Below are 27,529 nucleotides of genomic sequence, written 5' to 3' on the forward strand. Positions count from 1 at the left end.
CAAGAATTTAACAACAGCTGTGAAATGGAATAGTCCAAATCACCAAAGTAAACTGGACCTGGGGCCCGTTCTTCGTACCTCGCTTACTACATCCAAGATCAAATCATTGCGCCAACTTTGAGCTCGTTATTCCGGTTCTCCGAACACACCTGTTGTTGACGATTAGTATAGCTGGATGAAGTAATGTGAGATCACTGGGTGGCTTAACAGGGGCTACGCATCGATAGTAGAAACATTGATCGGCAACCCTTTGATTGGTCGGCGAAAATGTTGAAGGAGAGCGCTCGGTACTTTTCGGCAACAGAGCAAGAACTCTTGAGGGATTTCAGGAGTTTCAGAGTTTAATTAAAACGCAAGGGAACACTGCGAAGGCTGCAAAAGCAAGGAGAGAGGGCTGGCAGAAAGTTGCTGACAAATTAAACTCGTAAGTAATTTAATAATATTAATAATAATGGATTGGATTTATATAGCGCTTTTCAAGGCACCCAAAGCGCATGACAATGCCACTATTCATTCACTCTCACATTCACACACTGGTGGAGGCAGCTACAGTTGTAGCCACAGCTGCCCTGGGGCAGACTGACAGAAGCCAGGCTGCCATATCGCGCCATCGGCCCCTCTGGCCAACACCAGTAGGCGGTAGGGTACATTTATTATATTATATTACATTATATCCTCTTTCACATTAGAGCCACAACAGGACCCACTAGAACATGGGAACAAGTAAAAGTGAAATATAAGAATATTCTACAGAATGGTAATATTTATCACTTATATTGCTTTTGGTCTCTTGAAAAGAGACCCTGAAATAATCTGTTTGTTTGTTTATAACAGCAACCAAGAAAAGGGCAGCGCACAAAAAGACAGGTGGTGGTCCTGCACCCCCTCGTCAACAAGTTGGTTAAGTAAATAATACCCTCACGGGAAAATGGATATCTCTCTATGAGCACACTGTCGCGCTGAGCTAAAGGATCCTGTCTATCCCGCAATATACGCTGAATTCTGAGAACTCTCCTTATCAATCTTGCACCTTCCGCAATGGGTGGCTCGCGTATACGGACAGGACATGGCTGCGACAGGCTTCCCAAATCCACCTTCGCTTTTATAGCCGTGGTCTCTCATCTTGATTACACGAAGTAATTTACTATTACTACTCTAAAATATGAATTACATCTGAAATAATCAAATACATGAAATAGAATGATTAATAGTACATTTCTCTTTTTTTTAAGGAAATGACCTGTATGTATCTGTGTGACATCAATAAAAGGATCAAGTACTGCATTATCTTTAGTTACATTGATAATATTTATTTATGGTAAAACAGTGGTAAAATATCGCCGTTGCTTTCGTATACATGAAGCGGACATACCTGCGTGGCCGCGATCTAATCCTGTTTACATAAAGTAAACCTGCTCCCGAGCAGGTTTACGCTTACGGCTCTGTTGCTATGACAGCAAGTCCCGGATGAGCTTCGGAGAACCGAACGATCCAAGATCACGCGAAATCGTCAACAATCAAATCCAGCTAACTTACTTAGCGAGGTACGAAGAACGGACCCCTGGGCTTGTTGCAGGGATCTGAAGTTACTAAACATTTTGTGAGTGTATGCACTCACACTTAGGACCATATAATAGTAAATATGTGCGTGATGAAAGCTGGGCAGCAGGCTAACGTCCGTACTCCACTCTGTATGCTTATATGGGTCTGACCCTTTCACTCTGATTTTTCCTCGTTCTTTGTTTTGCCTTTTCGTCACGTCTGTCTTTGTACGGACCTGCCGTGGTCTCCGTGATTTTGTTCATCACTGTTTTTTGGGCAAATAAAATGCAAGTAGGGATTAAAACCGCAGAATTAATGATTACCGGTGCTGGAAATGCAATACCACTCGTAACTACAATGCAATGCACGAAAGTCACGTGGTCTGTCAATCTCTATTCACTCAGCTTTCGCTGTGAGTTCTATGCTAGCTGAGCGTTAGCATGCCGTCTGTGCAAATGCTTGCAAAGAGCTAAAGTTGTGTTAGCAGCGTTATGTGTTGTTTCTATCCTGGAGGACGTTTCCCGTCTACCATCGCGCTCTCGTTCTTTAGTTCAATAACAACTAGTAATGCCAATGTCCACGCTGTAGACCGCGCCACCATTTTTCAACACACGAACTGAAAACAGCTGAATACAGCGCGAGTGTAAGAACAGACAGGGGGTAGACGGGCAGACTAACAATTCCAAGGAATTAGACTAAATGATCTCAGTTTCCATCCCTACTAAACACTTACCTTTAGATGAGCCCACAAACAGAGAGAACCTCCGTGATGGAGCCGAAGTCAGCAGACTGACACAACTATCGATATAAACAATGCTAGTGGGATAGCCTTACTCTTCTTCTTAGTCTTCTTTTTAGTGTAATGGCATTTTGCAAAAGTGCATTACCGCCACCTACTGGACTGGAATGTGGATCAGGAACTGGAAAAAAACACATCCTTACTATTAAATCCATTCTAATCACAAATTTCAACAGCTGACCACAGACCTGAGACAGTTTTTCTGGCTGTTTTTCTAATGTAAAATATCTTTAGCTTCTCAAAATTTGCTTTTAATGTCTTCCTCTCCTGGACATGTGCCTGGCATTTTGACAGTGCATGCTTAACAGATTCAATTTCTTTGCAGTAAGCACTAAGGGTAGGTTTTGGTTATCGATTTATCGATTGAAATCGATTCTTGCTTGGATAACGTTATATCGATTCATTAAAATCCTGAATTGATTTTTTAAATATAAATTTATTTTGCCCGAAAAGCCAGAATCTCAGTTTAAACCTCACAAAATTTCAACAACCACCAAACAGCTAAAACAGTAAATGAGAGCAGGATCACGGATTCTGCACAAAGACGTAAACATAAAGCGCGGACCCGCCGATGCATCAGAATCAGTAAAATGTCCCCTTTCTCACATGGACACGGAGCCGCCGTCGGGGCTGAAGCCGACAGATCGCTGACCTCTAGTTAGCACACATTGCCGTTTGGTACTTGTCTGTTTCCTCTCTCTGGTACCTACCCACCCTCTTCCAGTGACCATATTTCTGAATGTTTTATGAATGCTGATATTCCAGTTATCCTGCCACATTCTTGGGACTCTGTATAATTATAATACTTAACTTCAGCTTTGTTTAATGTATCTGCAAATCAAGAGATTATGATTTGAATGACTGTCTTGCCAATACATCTATATCCTCATCCTCATTCCTTCAGGTTGGTAATTACATGCAATATGTTTCTAATTATGCAGCTGTGATAAATTGTGGAAAATCACATATCTGTTGCTGTCTACATAGAGAGAAAGTCATACTTAAAAGAAATTCCTTAACTAATTAACTATTACATTTGCACTCAGTAACCTTCCTGTTCTATAGATTTATAACCAGAATACAACCAACTGGGGAGCAGGTTGACTCTTGAGTTGTTCTAAATGACAAATATTCTTTCAGACTGATGGAAGCATAGTAGGAGCTAGTGTGCATTTATAAATGCCACTGTATCGATACAATTTCTAGAGCAACCTCAACCTCCAAGCAGTTGTAGCTACCTCCATGGCCATATAATACTCGGCAACAGTGGACAACCTGTAGTTGCCAAAACAGTTAGCAATTTGTAGCAGTGCTGCACACCGAAGGCAACCACAGAGTCAGGGAAACTGATGGAGCTGTTTATGTTAGAACAATCACACACAAGATTTAGACTTAGAGATTTTGTGAGGCATACAGCAACATGCGCCAAACCCAGAAAAACATCTCTGGATTAAAAAAAGTGCAATTTGAAATGTTTAGGACCTACTTAGCAGAAAGCAAGTGCATCTTACCTAAGAGTGTATATAAATATGCAATTTTGAGCAATTCTCCTACATGACTCTCAACAGGAGGGATGCATCTATGATAAACAACACATTTAACACCTATGGATTTATTAACTACTAAAAAAATGTGCTAGATGTGAAATGTACATAAAGAACAACCCTCAGAGTCAGGACAGACCCAAAAGGGGAAAGATACCCCGATCAAAAGAACCTTTCAAACATTTAAACATGGATTTCTGTAAAAAGTACACATAAATGGGGGTCTATTTATGAATCAGGTCATCTAACACCTAACAAAACATCTGGGAATAAATGTGAAACGCAGCTGTTCTTACAACCTACAATCAGCAGGCGTAGTAGAAAGACACAATGGCACTTTAAAATCCAAGTATAGGACAAAATCATTTGGAGACAGGAAGGAACTGGTTTGAGTGCCTACTTTTACATGAGAATAACTACATTTGAGATTGTGTATAGTTGACCATATAGACTACCTGAACTAAACTGAGACCATTCTCTAGGGATGGCGAGGATGAAGAAGCAAATTTAGTCCAGTTTAAAAAAAGATGTAGTTAAAGATATCTGTAATTATCTCATGTAATCCCCCTACAGGACCTAGGGGACTCCACTAATCCAGTGAGGCCTGAAGATTGGGTAAGCATCAAGGCCATAAAAAGCAAGACATGGTCGAGCCCCAGGTGGTAGGGACCGTATCAGGTATTGCTAAAAACAAACAACAAAACAACAGCAAAAAAAGACAAAACCCAAAGCAGTTGAAGTTGCTGAAAGGAAAACCTGGATACACTTATCCCTGTGTAACCTGCAACAAACCTTAATCCACAGGAAAAAGAGTACATTTAGGAATCAGGGAGCGTTACCTCCAAACAGGGAGGATCTGAAAGTCTGGCTTTAGTCTGACTATAAGTTATACATACCCGGGTGGTGCCATAGTATGTATCACTAACAGAATTTATTTCCCCTGTGTAGGGAGCACGCACTGGCTGTCCAAATCTGGGACAAACAGTATCCCACATTCTTTATTTTTATTTCACAAACACTTCTTATAATGACATTTTGGTGATATTAGCTCTTTATACAGTTAAGTTACAGTGGGATACAAATAATATCAGGCTGATCCTGCCACAATTTGTTTCCCTGGTTCAAATCACAGAAGAACAGTATCCCACAGTTGTTTTTGTTTTTAAACCCATTTTGCACAGATGTTTTTTGAAAAATGTATTGATAGCAGTGTTGAATATTATTACACAGTAAAACAAACAAACAAACAACTATACATGAAATAATTACACCATAAAGATGGTTTGTTTAGTGGTTTATTTTATTGCAACCTGTAATTTATTTTAGTTAACTTTTGTTTCATTGTTTACAAAAGGTCTGAGGTGTAAAATAAACTGCAATGGAGTTTGAAAAATGTGATGTGTATGTCAGGGGAGGAGCACAAAGATTTTCTTGTAAAACAAAGGGGGGGTCTATAGGTAAAAGACCTTCCACACAACTCACAGTTGTACGCTTTAACTCCACTGTTGAAGAGTTGGTGTGTTTTTAAGCTCCCAGACTGGGTAAAATCCTTCCCACACTCATCACAGCTGCATTTTTTCTTTTCTCTCTCAACTGAGGAAGCTTCGCCCCAGAAAGGCAGCAGGCCCAGACAAGGTGTGTCCTAGGATGCTTAAGGCGTGTGCTGCTGAACTTGGGGAGCCGCTACAACGAGTCTTCAACCTCAGTCTGCGACTGGGGAGAGTGCCCGCCCTATGGAAGACATCCTGCATCGTCCCGGTCCCTAAAAGGAACCGGCCCAATGAGCTGAATGACTTCCGACCGGTGGCACTGACGTCACATCTTATGAAGACTCTAGAGCGGCTCTTCCTCAACCTCCTCCGACCACAGGTACAACATGCCCAGGACCCACTACAGTTTGCATACAAGGCAGATGTCGGAGTGGAGGATGCCATCCTGTACCTCCTACACAGAGCCCACTCACACCTGGATGGGGGAAAAGGCACGGTCAGGATCCTGTTTCTTGACTTTTCCAGTGCCTTTAATACCATCCGGCCCTGTATGCTTCAGGAAAAACTGAACAGGATGGAGGTGGACCCCTGCCTGGTGGCTTGGATCTCCGACTACCTCACCGACAGACCACAGTACGTCAGGCTGAAGGACATCACGTCTGACACAGTGGTCAGCAGCACAGGAGCACCACAGGGAACTGTGCTGTCCCCTCTTCTCTTCACCCTGTACACCTCTGACTTCTGCTACAACTCTGAATTATGCCACATTCAGAAGTTCGCAGATGACACAGCCATCATGGGGTGTATCTGGGATGATCAGGAAGAGGAGTACAGAAGTCTGGTGAGGAACTTTGTCGCATGGAGTCACACAAACCACCTGCAACTCAACACCTCAAAGACCAAGGAACTGGTTGTGGACTTCGGGAGGTCCAGAGAAGGTCCACTGCCGGTTCAGATAGAGGGGGAGGAGGTGGAGGTGGTCAACAAGTACAAGTACCTCGGGCTGTGGGTGGACAATAAACTGGACTGGTCATGCAACACAGAGCACCTGTATAAAAAAGGCCAAAGCCGACTGTACTTCCTCAGGAGGCTGAGGTCTTTTAACATCTGCAGGAAGCTCCTGAGGATGTTTTACCAGTCGGTGGTTGCTGGAGTCCTTTTCTATGCTGTGGTGTGCTGGGGGAGCAGCACAGCAAAGAAGGACTCATCCAGGCTGGATAAACTGATCAGGAAGGCTGGCTCTGTGGTCGGCATGAAGCTGGACACTCTGGTGACAGTGGCAGAGAAAAGGACATTAAAGAAACTGCTGGACATTATGGACAATGCTGGGCATCCTCTGCACACGGCCATTAACAACCAGAAGAGTCTGTTCAGTGACAGGTTGCTTCTCCCCAAGACAAGAACTAACAGACTTAAAAACTCCTTTGTCCCACACGCCATCAAACTGTTTAACTCCTCTCTGGAGGGGAGAGGGAGGGGAGACAGGAGGACAAAGGAGGGGGGAACAACTAAGCTGTAGTGCCTCTTCACCTCACTGTGCAATACCTTGTGCAATACTTTTTGTAAATAGTCAACAGTGCAATAGACCTCAATACTTGAAATGTGCAATTCACTTGTATTTTTATTTTTTATTCCTATTTATTCTATTTATCCCCTTTGTATATTTTATTTATATTTGTCTCTGTATATATATATATATATATATATATGTTTGTGTGTGTGTGTGTGTGTGTGTGTGTGTATATATATATATATACATAACAATTCTGTAACTGTAACTTCGGTCGTTGCTGTGCTTTTTTTTGGAAGTCGAATTTCCCAGAGGAACCCACCCGAGGGATTAATAAAGTTCTATCTTATCTTATCTTATCTTAAAATTCTGCTTAAAAGAGGTTTCTGCTGAAAACACCTGAAAAAGTTGCGATTTGTGCTGAAAAGGGGTGAAAAACTCACAATTCTGCTGAAAAGGGGTGAAGGAAAAGGTGTTGGGGTGTTGATAAGAGTTAAATAAGTTGAATTGATAACTGAAAAGATTGTTGTCTTAAGCGGGATTTGAACCCGGGCCTCCCAGTCTGAGAACGGCTGCTCATCTCACTGAGCTAAAACACAGCTCATCCCGGCAAGCAAAATCAGTCACCCCATGGATAATGTAGAAGAAATGGGCAAAAAATATTGCATAAAAACTCAATATCTCAAAAAGTATAGGAGTGCGGAGCACCAAAAGTCATAGCAGAAAAGAGCAGAAAGAGCAGAATTTAAGATTCGAACGGTGTAAATAGCACAAAAACTGAGGGAGTAGTTAAGTGGCGAAATACGTACCGAAGCAACCAGAATAATAAAGAGAAACAGGAACTCAATTGTGTGGATGCCTTTGAAGCATCCACACAATAAGAGTAATACTAAAACTAATTAGCTGCCGCCATTGTTGGAAACTGAGCTGGGCTGCGCTATGAATTCTGCGACACAGCTTCTACTTCTTCGGGGTTTAACGGCAGTTGGGATCCTTGTACATGCAGTGCTGCCATCTTCTGTTTCAGTCCGTCCTTACACTCTTAATCCCCTACTTATTCCTGCGTCTTTTGGGATCTTTCAAAAGTTCAAACAACGCGTCGACTATTAACGACACGCAGTGAAATTATCTGAGAAGGTGTATTAAAAAAATAAAATGGCCGGGCCAGCTGTGCACATCGCAAATTAGCTCGCGTAGACACATTAGTTTTGCCGCTTCTTAATGACGGTATCTTAGCTAACAACCCCAACTACCAGATTCAACTTGCAATTGGCTAAATATAACTTAGCCTACCATTAGCACCACGGAAATACAGGGATACATCTGAAGACTCGAGACAGAATTCACAATGTGTTTTCAAGCCTTTTAAGCATATGGACCAATGCTTTCTTTTCTGATCAAACCAGAAAGCTTTAATGAGCAGCTGGATTTGTCTCGCATTAACTCAGACATCGAAATGCAGCTGATTGAACTGAAAAACTCGACTCTGTCGGGGTCAAAGTTTGCAGAACTATGGACGCAGCTGGAATCCACAGCTGTGCGTGTTCATGGAGCGTGCATTTTCACCTGCTGGACGTCACAAGTTTAACTGTCTTCAGAACATTGCAGAGGCTTTATTGACAGCATTTGGCTCTACATATCTGTGTGAGCAGGTTTTCTCTCACATGAGTGTCCTCAGGTAGCCGTCTGAATGCTGGACACTCAGAGACCTGTAAGTTGTAACAGCCGCAGTTTTCTTTGTGAGCATTTATTACACAGCGTGCTGCGGGGAAAAGCCTGTTCGAATGTTAGGGCTGCTACAAACTATTATTTTGATAATCGACTAGTCACCGATTATTTTTGCAATTAGTCGACTAATCAGATCATCATCCATTGGACGTACAACGTACAGCTTATTGCATCTAAAATATAACAGGACGCCTGAGTATATTCTCGAGCATCTCACACTTCTGATAATCAGTTGTCTGCTTGACGTTTATTCAGCCGTGTTAAAACTATAACTTGTGACTAGTCACGATTACGTCGACTATCAAAACCGTCAACAACTAATTTAATAGTCGACGCGTCGTTTGAAGCTTTGTAAGATCCCAAAAGACGCAGGAATAAGTAGTAGGATTTAAGAGTGTAATAACGGACTGAAACAGAAGATGGCAGCACTGCATGTAAAAGGATGCCAGCTGCCGTTAAACCCCGAAGAAGAAGCTGTGTCGCAGAATTCATAGCGCAGCCCAGCTCAGTTTCCAACAATGGCGGCAGCTAGTTAGTTTTAATATTACTCTTATTATTCTTTCTGCCATATCGCGCCATCGGCCCCTCTGGCCAACACCAGTAGGCGGTAGGGTGAAGTGTCTCACCCAAGGTCGTTGTGTCCTTGGGCACAGGACAGAGAGCCCGGGAATCGAACCGGCGACCTTCCGGTTACAGATACGCTTCCCAATCCCCTGAGCCCCAAAAAGCAGACAACTGAATATACTCCGGTGTCCTGTTATATTTTAGATAGCAAGGAACAGACGGCTGAGTTTAGTAAAATTCACTGAAACAACCTGCAAATTTCATTTAAATTCAATACACTATCATCTTGTCTTTATTTTTAGTTAGCACATATCTTAAACACTTAAAGCTGTAAGCTAATGATAGTTATATTAGACAGATGCTGCTGGTGCAATAAGCTGTATGTTGTACGTCCAATGGATGCATGATCTGATTAGTCGACTAATCGCAAAAATAATCGGTGACTAGTCGACTATAAAAATAATTGTTTGCGGCAGCCTAATAAACATATATAAGTGAAACTATGTGTGTTTTTTTAACATGAGTAATTAGTTTTGTGCATTATTTTATATTGTTGTTAATAATAATTTAATTAAAGCAACAAAACAACATGAAGAGCTGGTTGGGAGCCAAAAGAGCTGGATCTTTGTAGTGAGTCAAGCTGAAAGAGCCGGTTCTCTAAAAAGAGTCGGAATTCCCATCACTAGTAGGTGCGCAAATACTTTTCAACCGTGGATGTAGTGACCGCGGTAATGAGGCTGTAGAGGTTTGGTGCATGCAGAAAAAAATACTGCAGGGCTGCTGAAAAGACTTTTCTGCTCCAACTTTCTGCCAGCGAACGCTCAACTTCTCCCAGCATGCTGAGCTAATGGTTAGTTGGTGTTTTTCTCCAAACACTCTCTCACTCTTCTCTCAACGTGTTCACAATAAACTGTGAACAGACACCGAGGAGAGCAGCAGAAGACCTCATTCAGGAGCTAAACTCAACATGAACTGAACTCACAGTAAAGTTAGCTCGGTGCTTACCTTTAGATGAGCCCACAAACCGAGAGAAACTCCGCGATGAAGCTGCAACTCTTTCCAAACACAGGAAACAGATCAGGGAGCAGAGACCCACGTGGTTCACGCTGATCTCAGCTACGATCCAGGAGACAAGGGTGGGCAGATCGATGCAGATATCGATCCAAACGTTGGTAGTGGTTTATGATCGATACTTTAGTTTGTTTCTCTCCTCTAAGTTCACTACTTTACTCCCGTTTCATGAAAAAGCAGCTCTCTCTGCTGGACTCCTCTCTTGCACACTTGCTTTGCTCCGCCCCATTTTCTGCTTTGCTGTGATTCGTTGCTGTGCGGTCACGTGACTCAGAAGCTACATTTGGGGGTGTCCAAATTCATGAGCCGCGTCCTCTTTTTTTTTTTTTTTTTTTTTTTTTTTTAAATAAACTTTATTAAGAAACAGTATACTGAACATGTATACAACCAGAACAAAATTAACATATGCCAGGGGGTGTAATACAAAGAATTACAAACATTCAAATAATTTGTAATTACTACAAATAGTAATAGTTTTCATAGCCTTTTTGTTGAGTGATCCACTAATCAATTTTATGTAACATAAAACATCATTAAAGTAATGTTTAAAATTAGGTTTTTTGTTACTGTATTTGCATTTGTGAAAATAAAATTGAGCTAAGATAACTAACAAGTTTATTATAAAGTAAACATCTTCTTTTTTTTGCCTTCGAAAGAAACAAAATACAAGATTTTCCCATTTCACAGTAAAGTCTTTATAGAGATGTCCAGCAATGAATCTACTGAAGTCTTTCCAAAATGTTCTAGCGTATGAACAGATCCAGAAAAGGTGTTGCACAGTCTCAGGATGGCTTCCACAAAATCCACAGTTCACATTTATGTCCCTTTTGAACTTTGTCACGTAATGATTAGCAGGATAAAATTTATGCAGTATTTTAAATGAGACTTCCTTCACTTTATTCGTTACCAGTTACTTGTTAGGAATTGTCCATACTCTTTTCCAGTTAATGTCACTGACAAAGAAATTCCAATAAGAGACCACATGTGGAATAGTTGGAGATTCTGTCTGGAACAAAACACGGATATTCTTATTACTTTTACTACGGTTTGGTAGACAGATTCTTCCTATGTGTGAATCTAAAGGGTTGGGGAGAGAAACAGATGATATGCAAGGTTGAATACCTTTAAAAAGCATTATAATACCCGTAGGTATTGCATCAAAAAATATGGCATATTCTTTGGGTGTGGCTGGAAATTTATAGGTGTTTAAGAATTCTGAATAGGACATAAGCTGCCCATTAGGATTAAACAGCTGATTCACTAAAACAATCCGTTTCTCAACCCACCTAGAAAAAAAAAAGATTTATTTTCATACACTATATTCCTATTATTCCAAATTGAATACGTATGGGGTGTAAAGTTGTGTTTATATATAAGGGACCAAGCTAATAGAACTTGTTTGTGAAACATCGAAAGGTTTTCTGGAAGCTTATCTATATTATAATCACAACCTAAGATAACTTAGACCACCAAACTTCCAAATGGATACCGGATTTTTAAGAAAATGTTTAGCCCAATTAATCTTAAATGTATTGTTTAGAGTAGTAAAATCCAAAACATTGAGACCACCGTGTTCATAGTCATTCATCAATACACTTTTTCTGATGTAATGTAATGTGTCCTGTTTTTCCAGAGGAAGTTGAAGAGCATTCGGTCGATATCCTTACAAGTTTTGCTGTCCACATGCAGAGAAATTGCTGCATAAGTCAGTCGACACAGACCTTCTGCTTTTGAGAGCAATACCCTTCCTCTTAAACTCAAATCTCTCTGCAACCATTGATTTAATTTGGTTTGAGATTTTTTAATAATTGGGGGAAAATTTAGTAAAATTCTGTCTTTTGGATCTTTGCAGATAATCAGACCTAAATATGTTGCTTCATTTTTAACTGTTATATTACAAATACTCTGAACATTACACTCTTTGACAGGTAATAATTGACATTTATTTAAGTTTAGGACCAATCCAGACCCTTTTGAGAAATCCTCTATTACGTGTAAAGCAATTGGCACTTGGCTGGCATTTTTAAGAAAAATTGTGGTATCAGGCTATGACAGCGTTGATGGAGTTTTTAAATTGTGTTGATCGGCCACGTAAAACCAGAGTTATGTTAAAAATATATGAAATATTTGGTTTTCTTCCTGAATACTATCATTGTTTATATTTACTGTGGGAAGAAACAGTAAAAACTGTGTTTCATAAGGAAAATGCCATAAAGCACTTTCCACCTGTGAGCGAAGACAAAACCAAAAAACCCCACCCTTTCCTAATGGTCAAAAAATGTACCATGTCGACCAATCAAAAGATTCCAGATAGCAAGACGACATTGAATCGATGTTGATTTTTCATCCAATCCGTCGTTATGGTCAGGGTTGAAATGTCACTGTTGTAACAACATTGAAATACTGTGGTAAACCCATGGTCTTACTATAGGGACGTTGAAATGATGTTGATTTACCGTTGTTTTTTTGTCATTGATATTTGATCTATTTGTAGTCGACCAGGTGACAACAACAATGTGTAGAAAACGTCTATTTATAGTTGACCATCATTCCGCGCCGGACACCATCAAAAAGCCATCGATTTCTAGTAGTGCATTAAACTGCACTGCAACTGAGCGGGTATAAAGTACCGGAGAAAGTGGATTTATTGTTCTTTGGTTATCAATGACTTTGGTCTAGTTCACCAGCTTTGAAAAATCGTGTCGACCTGCAATTTATGTATAGTTGAGCGGGAAATTAAAGCAGCGATCACTTGGACTATTCCGCAGCACCCCTCTCACAGTGGTACATCCCTCCAGGTAACCATTGTCTTGTACAGTAGAGCGGGACATTAGATTTACTCTCAGCGGAATTGACCGGAGAAGGCATCAGTTCATGCACTGCACTGGCCTGCACCACGATTAGTATAAGGTAAGAATGAATGAATTTTCTTCTATTTGTTATTTCCACAGTTGCATTTGAATAACAGTAAAAAACTCGTTAATGTACAGTTTCTGACAAAATGTGGGAGCCCGAAATTGTGTCCACTTTTCATCTTACAACTCAGCTGGAGTTTCATACTTTTCTGTTATATTCTGTTACAAAGCTAGCCTAACGCTTCGAGGGTTCCTTTGTTAGCCTTGCCGTCGCCTCGGCCACCATTGACCCAGACTGTCGCTCTCTCTTTGCCTTTTTGCATACTACAAAAAAAAAAAAGTGTAAATCTGTGATATATGATTGGTAAATGTAAAGGTAACTGTATAAATGTGTTCAATGACTTTGTTACTTTTGATGATTGGAGAGCACCCGCTTCAATTCGCACACGAAAACTTTAGACTCAGTTCGAATGCTCACGCGGCATGTCCACGTGACTTTACGTTGCACGCTCACCTTTACGTTGCACGCTCACCTTTACGTTGCACATTCACCTTTACGTTGCACGCTCACCTTTACGTTGCACATTCACCTTTACGTTGCACATTCACCTTTACGTTGCACTCACCTTTACGTTGCACTCACCTTTACGTTGCACACTCACCTAACTTTACGTTGCACGTTCACCTTTACGTTGCACGCTCACCTTTACGTTGCACGTGTACATGACTTTCTGTTTGTGCCTTGAATAATGAATAAGGCTACGTCCACACGTACCAGGGTATTTTTGAAAACGCAGATTTTTCTATGTGTTTACACCTTTCGTCCACACGTAAACCTCGTTTTCGTTCGCTGAAAACGGAGATTTTAAAAAACGCCTGCCAGGGTGTTTATTTTCGAAAACTCAAGTTTTTGCATTTACGTGTGGATGAGGAAAACTGAGAAAACGCAGCGTCAAAGGTGTGCGCCTATTTTGACGTCACACTGTGCACGTTTTTCTTTCGGTGCAATGAATTTCTACAATGGCGGACTTAGACAAACTTATACTTGAATGCAGAAGGTTAAGCCATCACTTATGGATATATTAGGTTTTCGCCTCCCACTGCTTAAACCTGAACAACCACTTTATGAAGTGGTTCTGAGTGAGCTGGAGCTGTTTTGCAAAGAAGGATGGGCAAGGATTTCAGTCTCTAGATGTGCAAAGCTGGTAGAGACAGACCCTAAAAGACTGGCAGCTGGAATTGCAGCAAAAGCTGGTTCTACAAAGTATTGACTCAGGGGGCTGAATAATTACACACAGCCCACTTTGCAGTTATTTATTTGTAAAAAATGTTTGGAATCATGTAGGATTTCTGTTTCACTTCTCACGTGTGCACCACTTTGTGTTGGTCTTTCACGTGGAATTCCAATAAAATTGATTCATGTTTGTGGCTGTAATGTGACAAAATGTGGAAAAGTTCAAGGGGGCCGAATAATTTTGCAAGCCACTGTAAGCGGGAGATTTTCCCAACGAAGAACCACTTACTGCTTAAAAGATAGAGAGTTAAAGTAGACTGTATACCCTCAGGTTAACTTTAAAGGTATTGTTGAAGTCAGAGGCAGCATAAAAGTGACCCCCCCTTAGACTGATTTCTAGTTCTAGTGTCTTTATATTCCAGTGAGTTCTGCTTTTAGTTAGCAAACATAAACATAAGTCTATTAACGGCAACTGACTAACCAACCCGGTGAGTCAAGTCCCCTCGAGCAGTGCTCACTGACCAAGCCTAACACCAAACTGATGAAAACATGGTAGCATTTAGTCTGCATTTATAAATAAGGCAGCATTTATTTAAAACCTGCAACAATCTCTCCCAAAGTGATTGCAGTCACTTCAAGTCAGAGCGCAACTGTTTGCAGAAAGTTGGCCTCTTATAAGATGAGCTCCCTTATTCATTGTATTCCCAGAGTAATTCCCTGAGTATTTTATTTTCTTTAATAAATATCGATGTTTGGTGTCACTGTATTGAGACAAGATCACAACGCAAAATATCAAGATGCTGTGCTGTATCGATCCCCCCCCCACCTCTACCGTATTACGATTGAAAACAGTCAGCCAGAAGATCAAAACAATAGTTAAGTTCAAGTATTTATACAATATCAGTTAACTGTAAGGTAAAACAATATCTATAACAACAACTACTACTGAATACGGTGTCCCAATGGGAAAACCATTTAAACGTGACAGCGATAACATTTTGGAGAATCAAAATCCGTAAAAAAATAAATGAATAAAAAAATAAAATAAAAAAAGTAAAAGACTTGCAGCTTCCCAAATGTAACATTCAGGATTATTGATGCAAGTCCAGAAATCAGAGCCGCAAAGTAGACAAAAGGAAAACATATTATTGATACAGAAGTTGTTTTCTATGCAAGATCACTGCAAAAAGCCATACCTAATGTCCACCCTACTGTTACTCATTTTATATTAAGATTTAAAAATTAGTTTGTATTGGTATGGCGAGTGGCCTTCAATAATAGTAATAAATCACATAGCAATAGTACATTCATATAGTTGTAATAGGCATGAAAATATTTTAAGTAATCCAAAGTATTCAGAATACGTAACTCTACCGGCATCCAGCATCTATCTACATGTAAAAAGAATTTGGTGTTTTCTGAGGGTCCAAAAAGAAATAATAGAATTTGAATTAATTTAAATTAAAAAAATTTAGTTTAATACGACTAATAGGCATTACGAGCTCAGTCATGGGAAGAAAACAACAAAAAAACAACAACAACAACATTTCGAATGTTATTTCTTCCTGAATTGAAGTCCAAACATCAGAGCTACCTCATGAGATCCAAGTGTGACATCAGCTGACACTCTTTACAGGAGATTCCATCTGAACTCTGTGGAGCCTGATCTGGTTTGTAAGTCTGACCCTGAAACCAGAAGAGGATCTTTCTGTCTCTTCAGATTCACTGTGATCCAGTGCAGTCCGTCCTGCAGGATCGCGCTGATGTTTGCACAGAGCAGATAATGAAGTGAATGTTTTTGCACATTGGTAACAGTGAAACAGTTTATTTACAGTGAGGGATCGTTTATGTTCGGATTATAAACTGAGATTCTTAAAGCTCTTGTCACACTGTTATTAAGTTCACTTCAATATGTCGAAGTTCATGGCAATCACGAGTCCCTGAATATGAGAAACTTTTGTCACAGTGTCTACAGTTGTATGGTTTCTCTCCTGTGTGGACTCGTTTATGTACTTTAAGGTAACCTGCAGTGGTGAAGGATGACCCACACTGGTCACACACGTGCTTTTTAACCCCACTGTGAATGACTTCATGTCGTTTTAATTCACTTGGTTTGGAGAAACCTCTCCCACATTCTTTGCAGTAGTTCATTTTGTCTCCAGTGTGTCTACGCTGATGTATTTTCAGGCTTTCTGGTAATTGAAAGTTTTTCCACAAAGGTCACAGTGAAACTCTTTCCCACCACCACAGTGATGACAGGGTTGAGAATTGGATCCATCTGTGTCGCTCTGCTTCTAAACAAAGACACAAACACAGTAAGTCAGGGAATTCCTTCAACATTTTTATCCTGAACATCGCCTGAAACAAAGAGCATCTCCCAATTTAATGTATTTGATGTAGAGGAACAGCAACAAGCACTGGTACTGTATACGTTTTCTACAGTACCAGTTTTTCCTTCCCACTGTCACCAAAGTGCTTGCTCATAGGGGGTCATATGATTGTTGTGATTTTCTCTGTATCTATTATTGTAGAATCTACTGTACAATATAAAACACCTTGAGGCGACTGTTGTTGTGATTTGGCGTTATATAAATAAAATTGAATTGAATCTTGAAAATTGATGACTATGTCATAAATTGCAGGGACAAGGTTAAAAACTTGGGCGTGTGGTTCGACATGGCGCTCTCCTTCGGGTCTCATGTAAAAGAGACAACAAAGACCGCCTTTTGTCATTTGAGGAACATAGCTAAAATCAGACAAGTTTTATCAAACTACACTGCAGAGGTTCTTCTCCACGCATTTGTGTCTTCGCGTATCGATTATGGTAACACTCTCCTTTCTGGCCTACCAAAGAAAGGTTTTAGAGGTTTACAGATGGTGCAAAATGCAGCTGCTCACATTTGAACTAAAACTGGAACATTTGAGCACAATACCCCTGCATTGAAATCACTTCATTGGCTACCTTGTGAGGTTCGACAGATTTTAAGGTCCTGCTGCTCACCTACAAGGCTTTAAATGGTTTGGCACCTTCATACCTCTCTGATCTTTTGAACCCTTATGTTCCATCCCATGCTCTCCGATCCCAGGATTCTGGTCATTCAAAAGGTCCTAGAGCCAGAAAAATAACTACTGGGGGAGCGTGCTTTTTCTTTTCCTGCCCCGTTTTTGTGGAACAACCTCCCTCAAGATATTAGTGGAGCCTCTGTGAAGGTTTTTAAAGCTAAGTTGAAGACCCACTAGTTCACCCTATCCTACACATCTTAATTATTGTTTTTAACTTTTATTGCTATGCATCACTTTTAGTTATTTCTTTATTTTTAAATAGCTGTACAGAACTTTGTCTGAAAGCACTTCATAAATAAAGTTCTTCTTCTTATGTTTTTGTTTCTTTGTTTTCTGTTTACTTTTTTATTTTGATTAGAGAAAAGGTGAGCCTAAGTCTTATTAACCTATAACAACTGTGATACTTCTACTAATAACACTCAGCGTACTGGACGAAAATAACGCATTTTTTCAATCAGTTCATCCAATATAACTGTCACGGTTTGCGGGGCAAGCCGTGTGGATTTGTAGTAAGGACCAAAAGGGCGGCAGTTCTGGTGCAGGTGAGTGTCTATTTATAATAGTGGGTCAATACAAACAGCAAGGGTGGCAAAACATGAAACTAGAAACCTAAACTGTGTAAACTAATAAGACAAACCAGAAACGAAGATGCAGGGAGACCGAGGGGAAACAACACAGACGAACCAGCAACTACCATAACAGAAGACACAACTTAAATACACTCAGAGAACACAGGGAGATTACACACAGGTGGGGAACACAGGTGACACTGATAAACATAACGAGACAGGGCAGGAGTGAACACAACATGACGCATACTGACGAGAGACTGTCAAAGTAAAACAGGAAGTACACAGAGGTTCAGACAGGAGGAGAGAGAGCACGGGGAGAACACAGACATAACAGGCTGGGGGAAACATGGAATAAACACAAAGAGAGGCGAGAGCTCATAAATACACAAAGGGGCACAAAGGGGGTAAGAGTCACAAAGGGAAAACACTTAGGGAACACCACAACAGGACACCTCAGAAAACATGGCCTAAATAAGGAGCGAAAATACAAGGAACCAAGAATACTGGGCCAACATGGCCCAGGACCATGACAATAACTCCATAAGTTTACTGATCTGACTTGTTCCAAACACTCAGTCTAAAATAAGAAGATAATAATATAAATACATACCTCACAGTAACTGCACTTGTAGAGTTACTTTCTGGTGTGGATCTTTTGGTGTTTTCTCAGGGAATTTGGAGATTTGAAAGTCTTATCACACAGGTCACATTTATAAGGTCTCTCCTCATTGTGGGTAAACATGTGTTGTTGTAACTGTGCATCTCTTGTAAATAGTTTTCCACACTGATCACAGAAATAAACATCATGTCCAGTGTGACTGCGTAAGTGTATATTTCGTGACTGTATACGGCGGAATGTTTTTCCACAAAAATCACAGGGGTACGCTTTGCTTCCAGAGTGGGTAACTTGATGACGCTGTAAGTACGTACTGTGAGCAAAAGCTTTACCACACTGATCACAGCTGTACGCTTTAACTCCAATGTGGACGAGCTGGTGTCTTTTTAAGCCTCCAGGCTGGGTAAAAGATTTTCCACACAAGTCACAGCTGTACGGTTTAATTCCACTGTGGATGAGTTTGTGTGTTTTCAGGTGTTCAGCCTGGATAAAAGATTTTCCACACAAGTCACAGCTGTACGCTGTAATTCCACTGTGGATGAGTTGGTGTGTTTTTAAGGTTTTAGCCCAGGTAAAAGATTTTCCACACAAGTCACAGCTGTACGGTTTAATTCCACTGTGGATGAGTTGGTGTGTTTTTAAGCTTCCAGGCTGGGTAAAAAATTTTCCACACAAGTCACAGCTGTACGGTTTAATTCCACTGTGGATGAGTTGGTGTCTTTTTAAGCTTCCAGGCTGGGTAAAAGATTTTCCACACAAATCACAGTTGTAGGGTTTAACTCCACTGTGGATAAGTTGGTGTGCTTTCAGGCATGGAGCCCGGGAAAAAGATTTTCCACACAAGTCACAGCTGTACGGTTTAATTCCACTGTGGATGAGTTGGTGTGTTTTTAAGCTTCCAGGCTGGGTAAAAAATTTTCCACACAACTCACATTTGTAGGGTTTAACTCCACTGTGGATAAGTTGGTGTGCTTTCAGGTATTGAGCCCGGGAAAAAGATTTTCCACACAAGTCACAGCTGTACGCTTTAATTCCACTGTGGATGAGTTGGTGTGTTTTCAGGTGTTGAGCTCGGGTAAAATTCTTCCCACACTCATCACAACTGTATTTCTTCTCTCCCTTTCTTCTGTGAGGTTTGTCGGCCTCCTGAGAGCGCTCACTTCTCGCTCCATGTTGGTCCTGCAGTGACAGAGATACAAACAGAGGCAGTGAGTGAAATGCAGTCCTGGAACAAACTGAAACTGCCTCCATTAGTGGAATCAAAGAGGTCAAGAAACACGTTGTAGGTGTGTTACCACCACCTTCTGGTGATAGTTTCCCACTACAATGATGTGCTACAATAAGACTTGTCAAAGGGGAAAATCTTTTATGTCATAAAAATATTGTGAGTTCAACTGATGATGTTGTTGTTTCAATGTGTGCTGATAAAATATGATCTTTGTATTTTCTTGTAACTTCTGTGGTTTTTGTTTGTGAATGTAGCTTCTGTATGTGTGGAGGAGCCCAGGATGGAAAAGATAAAGCTGCTGTTAACAACCAGCTGTGCACACAGTTTCAATAACAGTGTAGCTGAGATACTTTTCTCACCTCCTGTGTTGAAGTCATTGTTTCCTCTGTAGTGGCTGAGCTGAGTCCAAATGGCTGAAACTGTTCCTCTGCTGCTCCACCAGACTCTTCTCCTCCTGTTACTCAGCTGGGACACAAAAGTATAGATATGTATTTTATCCCTGACAAGAAGAAGCAGAGCAAATAAACATTACTACACTCATCAGTAACAATACCTATGAAGGAGGGGTGGAGCAGAACTGGAATACAGTATTCGGAAAGGCACACAAAAAAACAAAACAAAAAAAATTTATTATTTTTTTACGAATATTTATTTCGAACAAATACTTAAAAAATATTTTTATTTGGGAACAAGGGAAAACTTTATATGAAACAGCTGAGTTTCCTTGAGAGACTGCAGAACAGTACTGGATGAGTGAGTGACGTGTGAAAGAGGTGACTGACACAGGCTGCTCCACACAGCGACAGAGACGGCTCGGCTGAGCGAAAAAAAACACTGAACTGCATCACTATTTTTGTTCAATAGATTTTTTGGACCTTAACTGTGTTCTGGAGGCAGTTTATAGGTTTCGTGAAGATCGGGAGATTATTTCATTACGCTGCACTATTGACATCTGCATTCGGGTGCTCTTATGTTCACTCTGTTTACGTAGCTCTGTTAGCTTGGTAATTTAGACAACAGGCTGTTGACAGAGTAACGATAAAGTTCGGTAAAGAAGGTTAAAACAATGATTGTGTCGAATGTATGCACTTGTGCGAGCTATATGGTACATTTAGGTTACTTAGGTATTTCAACCTATGCTAAGGTTAACCTTAGTTGTTGGTTTAACCATGGTTGAGGCAATGGCTGTTATGTTATTTTCTTTTCAGTGACGTTACATGTTCATTGCTGGATTTATGGAAAGAAAAAAAATCAACTAATACTGCCTATCCATAGTTGCTATAATGGATACAATTAAAGAATATTTACACTATAACATTAATTACAAGCGTAACACAAAAAATTGATTTTTATGCCCAGCTTGAATTTTACTCAAATACAAATACAAATACTTTTCCCCCCTCAATAAATACAAATACAGATACTGGCTGCTTTGCACATCTCTACTATGAAGCTTCAAGGTGAAATCCCAGGAGCAACTACAAAAAGAAAGTCATCAGCTGCCTACAAGAACTTGAAAGGGAAAAAGCCACTGAGTAGGGCTGGGCGATATGGCCTAAAATTCATAAGGTGATATACCGTAATTGTCGGGCTATAAGCCGCTACTTTTTGCACAAGCTTTGAACCCTGCGGCTTTCAGTCAGGTGCGGCTTTTCTATGGATTGTCCATGATTTTTGTGATATCGTAAGACGATTTGTTTTGTTTGTTCCGCTGTTGTACGGCACTACGTTGCCTGGCGGAAGGATCGGGGTTCAAGAGTGGTATGTTGGTCACATGTCCATCCGCCAGGCAACATAGTGCCGTACAAGTAGCGCGAAAAACAAACTTCAAAGTAGCGCTACGCGTTCAGCGGGAGGCGTGGATGATGAGCGGCGATAAACTTGCGAAAAGCAAGTTATGCTCAACTCCACCGGTGGATTCTGACAGCGTGGAAAAGTGTGAAAACATCCACGATCACCAACGGATTTGAAAGGGCTGGACTGCTGCATGATGGAGAGGAGGACACCGCCACGGCCCTTCTGAGGGTGTTCGACTCTGACACTGACAATGAGGATTTCTTTGGTTTTGAAAGTGACAACGAAGGAAAGAAGCTGAGAGTGGATGACGAAGCCATCCTGAGCCTGTTCGTTTCCGACACTGGAGAAGAGGACTTTGGTGGTTTTAGTGCGCAGGAAGAAGAGAAAGATGGTGGTGAATGACTGACTTTTCTTCTTGTTAAAGCCGTGTCACTGCACCTGAGCCTAAAAGGTAGTCCGAATCTATTTTTCTGGTGTGCTGTAGGTATTGTTATGTACTACATTTGTTACTCATTTATGAAGCACAGCACATGTGCAAATATGTACCCATAACTTGTTTTTCAAAATATTAATAAAAGGGGGTGTGTCTCCAAACAGCCATCTCTTTCCTGACAATTCGCTTTGTGCATATTCTCTTACATATGATAAGTCAACATTGAAACACCTGCGGCTTTTAGTCAGGCGCGGCTAATGTATGTACAAAAACAGGATTTTCCCCTGATTTTAGCTTGTGCAGCTAATATTCAGGTGCGCTTGTAGTCCGGGAAATACGGTAATTTGAAGCATGTGCGGTAACAATATATATCGTGATATATTCTTTTCTTCTGTATAACGTATTTTCCACACTAAAAATCCTTTAATTTTCTCAAAAATCGAGAGTGTGCCTTATGTATGAATTCTGGTTGTGCTTACTGACCTCGAACCAATTTCTGCGTGCAGAAATCTGTTAAAAAATGTTTTAGTACAACTTTGGTAAGCCGCACAGCTTGATGGATAATCAGAGCATTATGGCTGCCGTAGTGAAAAGCTTCGTGGAGTAATCTGGGTCCAAAACTCCGTCAACTTCAGGTCCCAAAGTCAAACGAATACTAAGAGTTAAAATCAAATTCAAATTCAAATTGTATTTGTCACGTACACAGTCATACACAGTACGATATGTAGTGAAATGCTTGGACAACTGCTCGTGACCTAACGAAAACAAAAAAGGAAAAGGCTATGAATAAGATAGGAAATAAATATGAAAAATTAAAAAGGGTAAATTTAACTAGGAAGGAATAAAATATAAATTAAGGTTAAAAATGAAATAACTGTACAACACAAATTAGAATGAAGGGTAAATTTAACTGGGAGAATAAGATAAAATATATAATTAAAGTTGAAAATAAAATAACTGTACAACAAAATACACAATATAGAACTATATAAGAATGTATGAAGAAATATAAATAAATATATACACAATAACAGCAGCATATACACAATAACAGCAGCGTGATTTAAGTAATGAAGTGAAAACAATGTCCAGAATGTCCAGTGTGTGTAAGAACTAGTATGTGTGGGTCAGTACTGTGTGGTGGTGTGATTGAGAGACCGTATCACCTGCGGGAAGAAGCTCCTCCTCAGTCTCTCTGTGTTGGTCTTCAGGGAGCGGAATCGCTTTCCTGACCTCAACAGAGAGAACAGTCCGTTGTTGGGATGGCTGAGGTCCTTCACGATCTTCCTGGCCTTGGTCCAGCACCGCCTGCTGTAGATTGAGTGCAGGTCAGGGAGCTCGGAGCGGATGGTGCGCTCAGCTGACCGCACAACCCTCTGTAGAGCTCGTCTGTCCTGCATGGTGCTGTTCCCGAACCAGGTTAAGATGTTTCCCGTCAGGATGCTCTCTATGGTGCACGAGTAAAAGTTCCTGAGCACCTTGGAGGGCAGTTGGAAGTCTCTCAAGCGTCTGAGGTGGTAGAGACGCTGACGGGCCTTTTCACCACGGTGTTGATGTGACAGGACCATGACAGGTCCTGCGTGATGTGAACTCCGAGGTATTTGAAGCTGTCCACTCTCTCCACTGGGCACTCGTTGATGACAGGGGTCTGGTAGTTCCTCTCCTGCTTAGTGCTGAAGTCCACTATCAGCTCCTTTGTCTTACTGACGTTTAGAAGGAGGTTGTTCCTCTGGCACCAGTTCTCCAGATTCCTAATCTCCTTCAGGTAGGCCGTCTCGTTGTTATCAGAGATCAGGCCCACCACGACGGTGTCGTCAGCAAACTTGATGATGGTGGTGGAGCTGGTAGTGGCCACACAGTCATATGTGTACAAAGAGTACAGCAGGGGGGCTCAGAACACACCCCTGGGGGGCTCCAGTGCTGAGAGTGGTGGAGGCTGAGACATGTCCGCCCATCCTTACTGCCTGTGGTCTGCCAGTTAGGAAGTTGGAGATCCACAGACACATAGATGAGCTGAGTCCCAGATGCTCCAGCTTGGTGATGAGTGTGGAGGGAATTATGGTGTTAAATGCAGAGCTGTAGTCTATGAAGAGCATTTTAACATAATTCCCCCTTCTAGTGTCCAAGTGAGTGAGTGATGTGTGGAGGAGATGAGAGATGGCATCGTCTGTGGAACGATTTGGACGGTAAGCGAACTGTAGTGGGTCCAGTGTGTCTGGTAGTGAAGAAATGATGAAGTCTCTGACCAGGCGTTCAAAGCACTTCATCACTACTGAGGTGAGGGCTACAGGGCGATAGTCATTGAGAGAAGCAGGGTGGGGTTTCTTCGGGACAGGAACAATGATGGACTCTTTGAAGCATGTGGGGATCACCGACTGAGATAGAGAGATGTTGAATATCTCAGTGAACACAGGAGCTAGCTGGTATGCGCAGTCTCTTAGGATACGACCTGGGATGCCGTCTGGGCCTGCTGCTTTCCTGGTGTTCACTCTCTTGAAGGCTCTCCTTACTTCATGCTCGGAGATGACGAGCACGTTTCCGGTGCTGGCAGTATCTTCCTGTCTGCAGCCGTTAGCACCGCTAACACTAGCATCGTTGGAGTCCTTAGCTGCAGCCTCGAAGCGAGCATAGAAAGTGTTCAGGCTCGTCTGCCAGAGTCACGGCCGCGTTCGTCATACCGGTTGTTGGTGCTTTATAGTCCGTTATTGTCCTTAGTCCCCGCCACAGGCTCCTAGAGTCACTCTGTTGGAGTTGTGACTCTAGTTTCCTCCCGTAGCGCTGCTTCGCCTCTTTCACCGCCCTCCGCACGTTATATGACGCGGCTTTGTACGGGTCCATGTCCCCCGTCTTGAGTCCCGTGTTGTAGGCAGCGGTGCGGGATCTCAGAGCGTCGCGGATGGTTTTATCCACCCACGGCTTCTGGTTGGGAAACGTTGTGATAGTCTTTGTCTCCACGGTATCATCCGCTAGTTTCCCGATGAATCCCACAACCGCTTCCGTAAACATGTTGACATCATCATCGGAGCTGTTTCTGAACATGCCCCAGTCTGCGTCATCGAGTGCATCCTGTAACGCGGCCACCGATTGATCCATCCAGCGCGCGACCTTCCTCTTAACCGGAACTTCCTGTTTCAGCCTTTGTTTGTATTTTGGGATGAGGAAGATGGCGGTGTGATCAGATTTGCCAAAAGGAGGGCGGGATTGTGCCTTGTAGCCGTCCTTGACCGTAGTGTAGCAGTGGTCCAGTGTCCTTTAACCTCTGGTGGGGCAGGTGATGTGTTGATAAAAGTTCGGCGCTGCGCGTTTGAGGTTGGCGCTATTAAAGTCCCCCGTCACAATAAGCGCAGCGTCCCGGTGTTGTGTCTGGTGCTGTGTGAGTGCCTCATGCAGCTCGCATAAGGCGGTGACCGTGTCCGCTTGTGGGTGGAATATAAACGGCACTTACAATGACCGATGTAAATTCCCGAGGTAGATAAAAAGGACGACACATGATGGACAGTAGTTCCAGATTTGGTGTGCAGGAGCGTGTGAGAGGAACAACGTTCGCACTGTTGCAACCAGTTGTTGTTCACCATTAAACACACGCCGCCTCCCCTTGACTTCCCCGAGTCCCGTGTCCTGTCCATGCGGTGAACCGAGAAAGAACTCGGCCGGCTGGATGCCGTGGTCCGGCCACCGCTGGGTTCAGCCATGTCTCGGTGAAGCAGAGGAGATTGCAGTCCCCGAATGTCTCTCTGGAACTTTACCCTGGCCCTGAGGTCGTCAAGCTTGTTCTCCAGTGACTGGACGTTGGCGAGCAGGATGCTAGGCAGAGGTGTGCGGTGTGCACGAGCTCTCAGACTGTTCCTGACGCCGGCTCGCTTCCCTCTAGGCCGCCGCCGCTTCCCTTTGTTCTCCCTCAAGATCTCACTCGGCCAGCTCAGATCCGGAGTTAAAAACTTCGAATTGTGAGTACATTGTATACCAATAGAAACAAGAGTGTCACTGTCATACCTAATGTACCCAATGGTGGTGATTTTGCCGATTTCGAAATGCTGAAAACTAACTTAAAAAACAAAGACAAAGAAAAGGTGGTCGGAGCAGTCGTGACGGCAGCCGACCTCACCGGCGCCATCTTCTCAAAAACAGTCTAAATTCTTTCATCTTTAATTAAATCATCAGCGTTGCTGCTTTATCGGGTGTAACAATTAAGTTTTACATCGATGCATCCATGAAAACAGAATTTATTAAATTTAACAGAGATAGAAGTTAACAGGAAGTTAGTTCGCTAGTTTACACCTAAACAAGACATGTTCTAAGAGATTTTTGAAACTAATTCAAACATACAGCTCTGCTATCACTTCCAACATAAATGAAGACAGAAAACTAAACAGCAGTGGCCTTTGAGGGGTTACTGAAGTCTGACTACCTGATATATAATGTTGTGCTACGTGATTGCTAGCGACACAGCTATGTTAGCATAACATTAGCACAATGAAGCTGGAGGATGAACGCCAACTTTTTTTCACTCATTAAAAGTTAACGTGAGGGATTCTGGTGGTCCGGGAAAATGCAATCGTATAGCAGGATGCTGTACACGGGCCAAACTTCAGTCAGGAGAACAACTGAGATCATTCTATCCACAATACGAGGTTAGTTATTAATATACTGCAACAACATGGGAACAGAGCAGCTGCGAGAGAATTCAACATTAATGAATCAATGTTACGGAGGTGGAGGAAGCGCAGTTTTGGCTTTCCCCAATTTCAAAAGGGCTTCATCTCTTTGCTGTGACTGTCGCCATAATTTGCAGATGATAATGGTTTTAGCCGCGCGATGCTTTCGACCAAAACAGGCGCAGCTTGATGACCTCATCAACATGCGCTATCGCGATAGAGCGATATAGTCAAAATCTCTATCGTTGGTCAAATTTATATTGTTTTCTATCGTATATCGTTTATATCGCCCACCCCTACCACTGAGCTCCCTGCATACCACCACCTTTACCCAGGGGATGCTACACCCTGTATATATTTCAAAATAAAAAATAAAAAAAAAAGCTCAGTTTCCTACAATGGCGGCAGCTGGTTAGTTTTAATATTACTCTTATTATTCTTTCTGGGTCACAAAATAAACGTTTAAACATCTTTGTTGTCTTTCACTCTACTCAGGTTAAACATGATATATGAGTCACTTGGATAACTTAGAAAATGTTATTGTTTGGTTTTTTTAGTATTTTATTTGTTCCTGAGTAAATCGGTTTGGCTGAGATTAAAGTTATAGTTTTTACACAGCTGAATAAACGTCAAGCAGACAACTGATTATCAGAAGTGTGAGATGCTCGAGAATATACTCCAATGTAGACGGCTGAGTTTATTAAACTCCACCGAAACAATCTGCAAATGTAATTAAAATGTAATAAAAATGGTAAATGGCCTGTATTTGTATAGTGCTTTACTAGTCCCTAAGGACCCCAATTGACCACATTCCTATACGATCCCACA

The 27,529-nt window shown here is 41.6% G+C and overlaps 1 protein-coding gene and 1 long non-coding RNA gene across 3 annotated transcripts in view; both read right to left on the bottom strand.

Annotated features, from left to right (window-relative positions):
• Positions 1–16,439: 16,439 nt before the first annotated feature.
• On the bottom strand, positions 16,440–19,082 carry LOC120717297. Its single transcript, XR_005692153.1, has 2 exons — positions 18,583–19,082; positions 16,440–16,631 (listed from the first exon to the last, which is right to left on the bottom strand). It is a non-coding gene; the product is annotated as an uncharacterized LOC120717297 (long non-coding RNA).
• A 566-nt stretch (positions 19,083–19,648) lies between these two features.
• Positions 19,649–27,529, bottom strand: part of LOC120717279 (zinc finger protein 708-like) — a 274,392-nt gene continuing 266,511 nt past the window's right edge. The window contains exons 1-2 of one of the 2 annotated variants that reach the window (XR_005692146.1): positions 20,176–20,428; positions 19,649–19,767 (exon numbers count right to left, since the gene is read on the bottom strand). The gene's annotated coding sequence lies outside the window, so the exon portion shown is untranslated. Of the gene's footprint in view, positions 19,768–20,175; positions 20,429–27,529 lie in introns of those variants that run through there. The other variant, XR_005692142.1, reaches the window with a different exon arrangement.

Source organism: Simochromis diagramma, unplaced genomic scaffold (assembly GCF_900408965.1).
Source record: "Simochromis diagramma unplaced genomic scaffold, fSimDia1.1 OVJJ01000097.1, whole genome shotgun sequence".
Lineage (NCBI taxonomy): Eukaryota > Metazoa > Chordata > Actinopteri > Cichliformes > Cichlidae > Simochromis > Simochromis diagramma.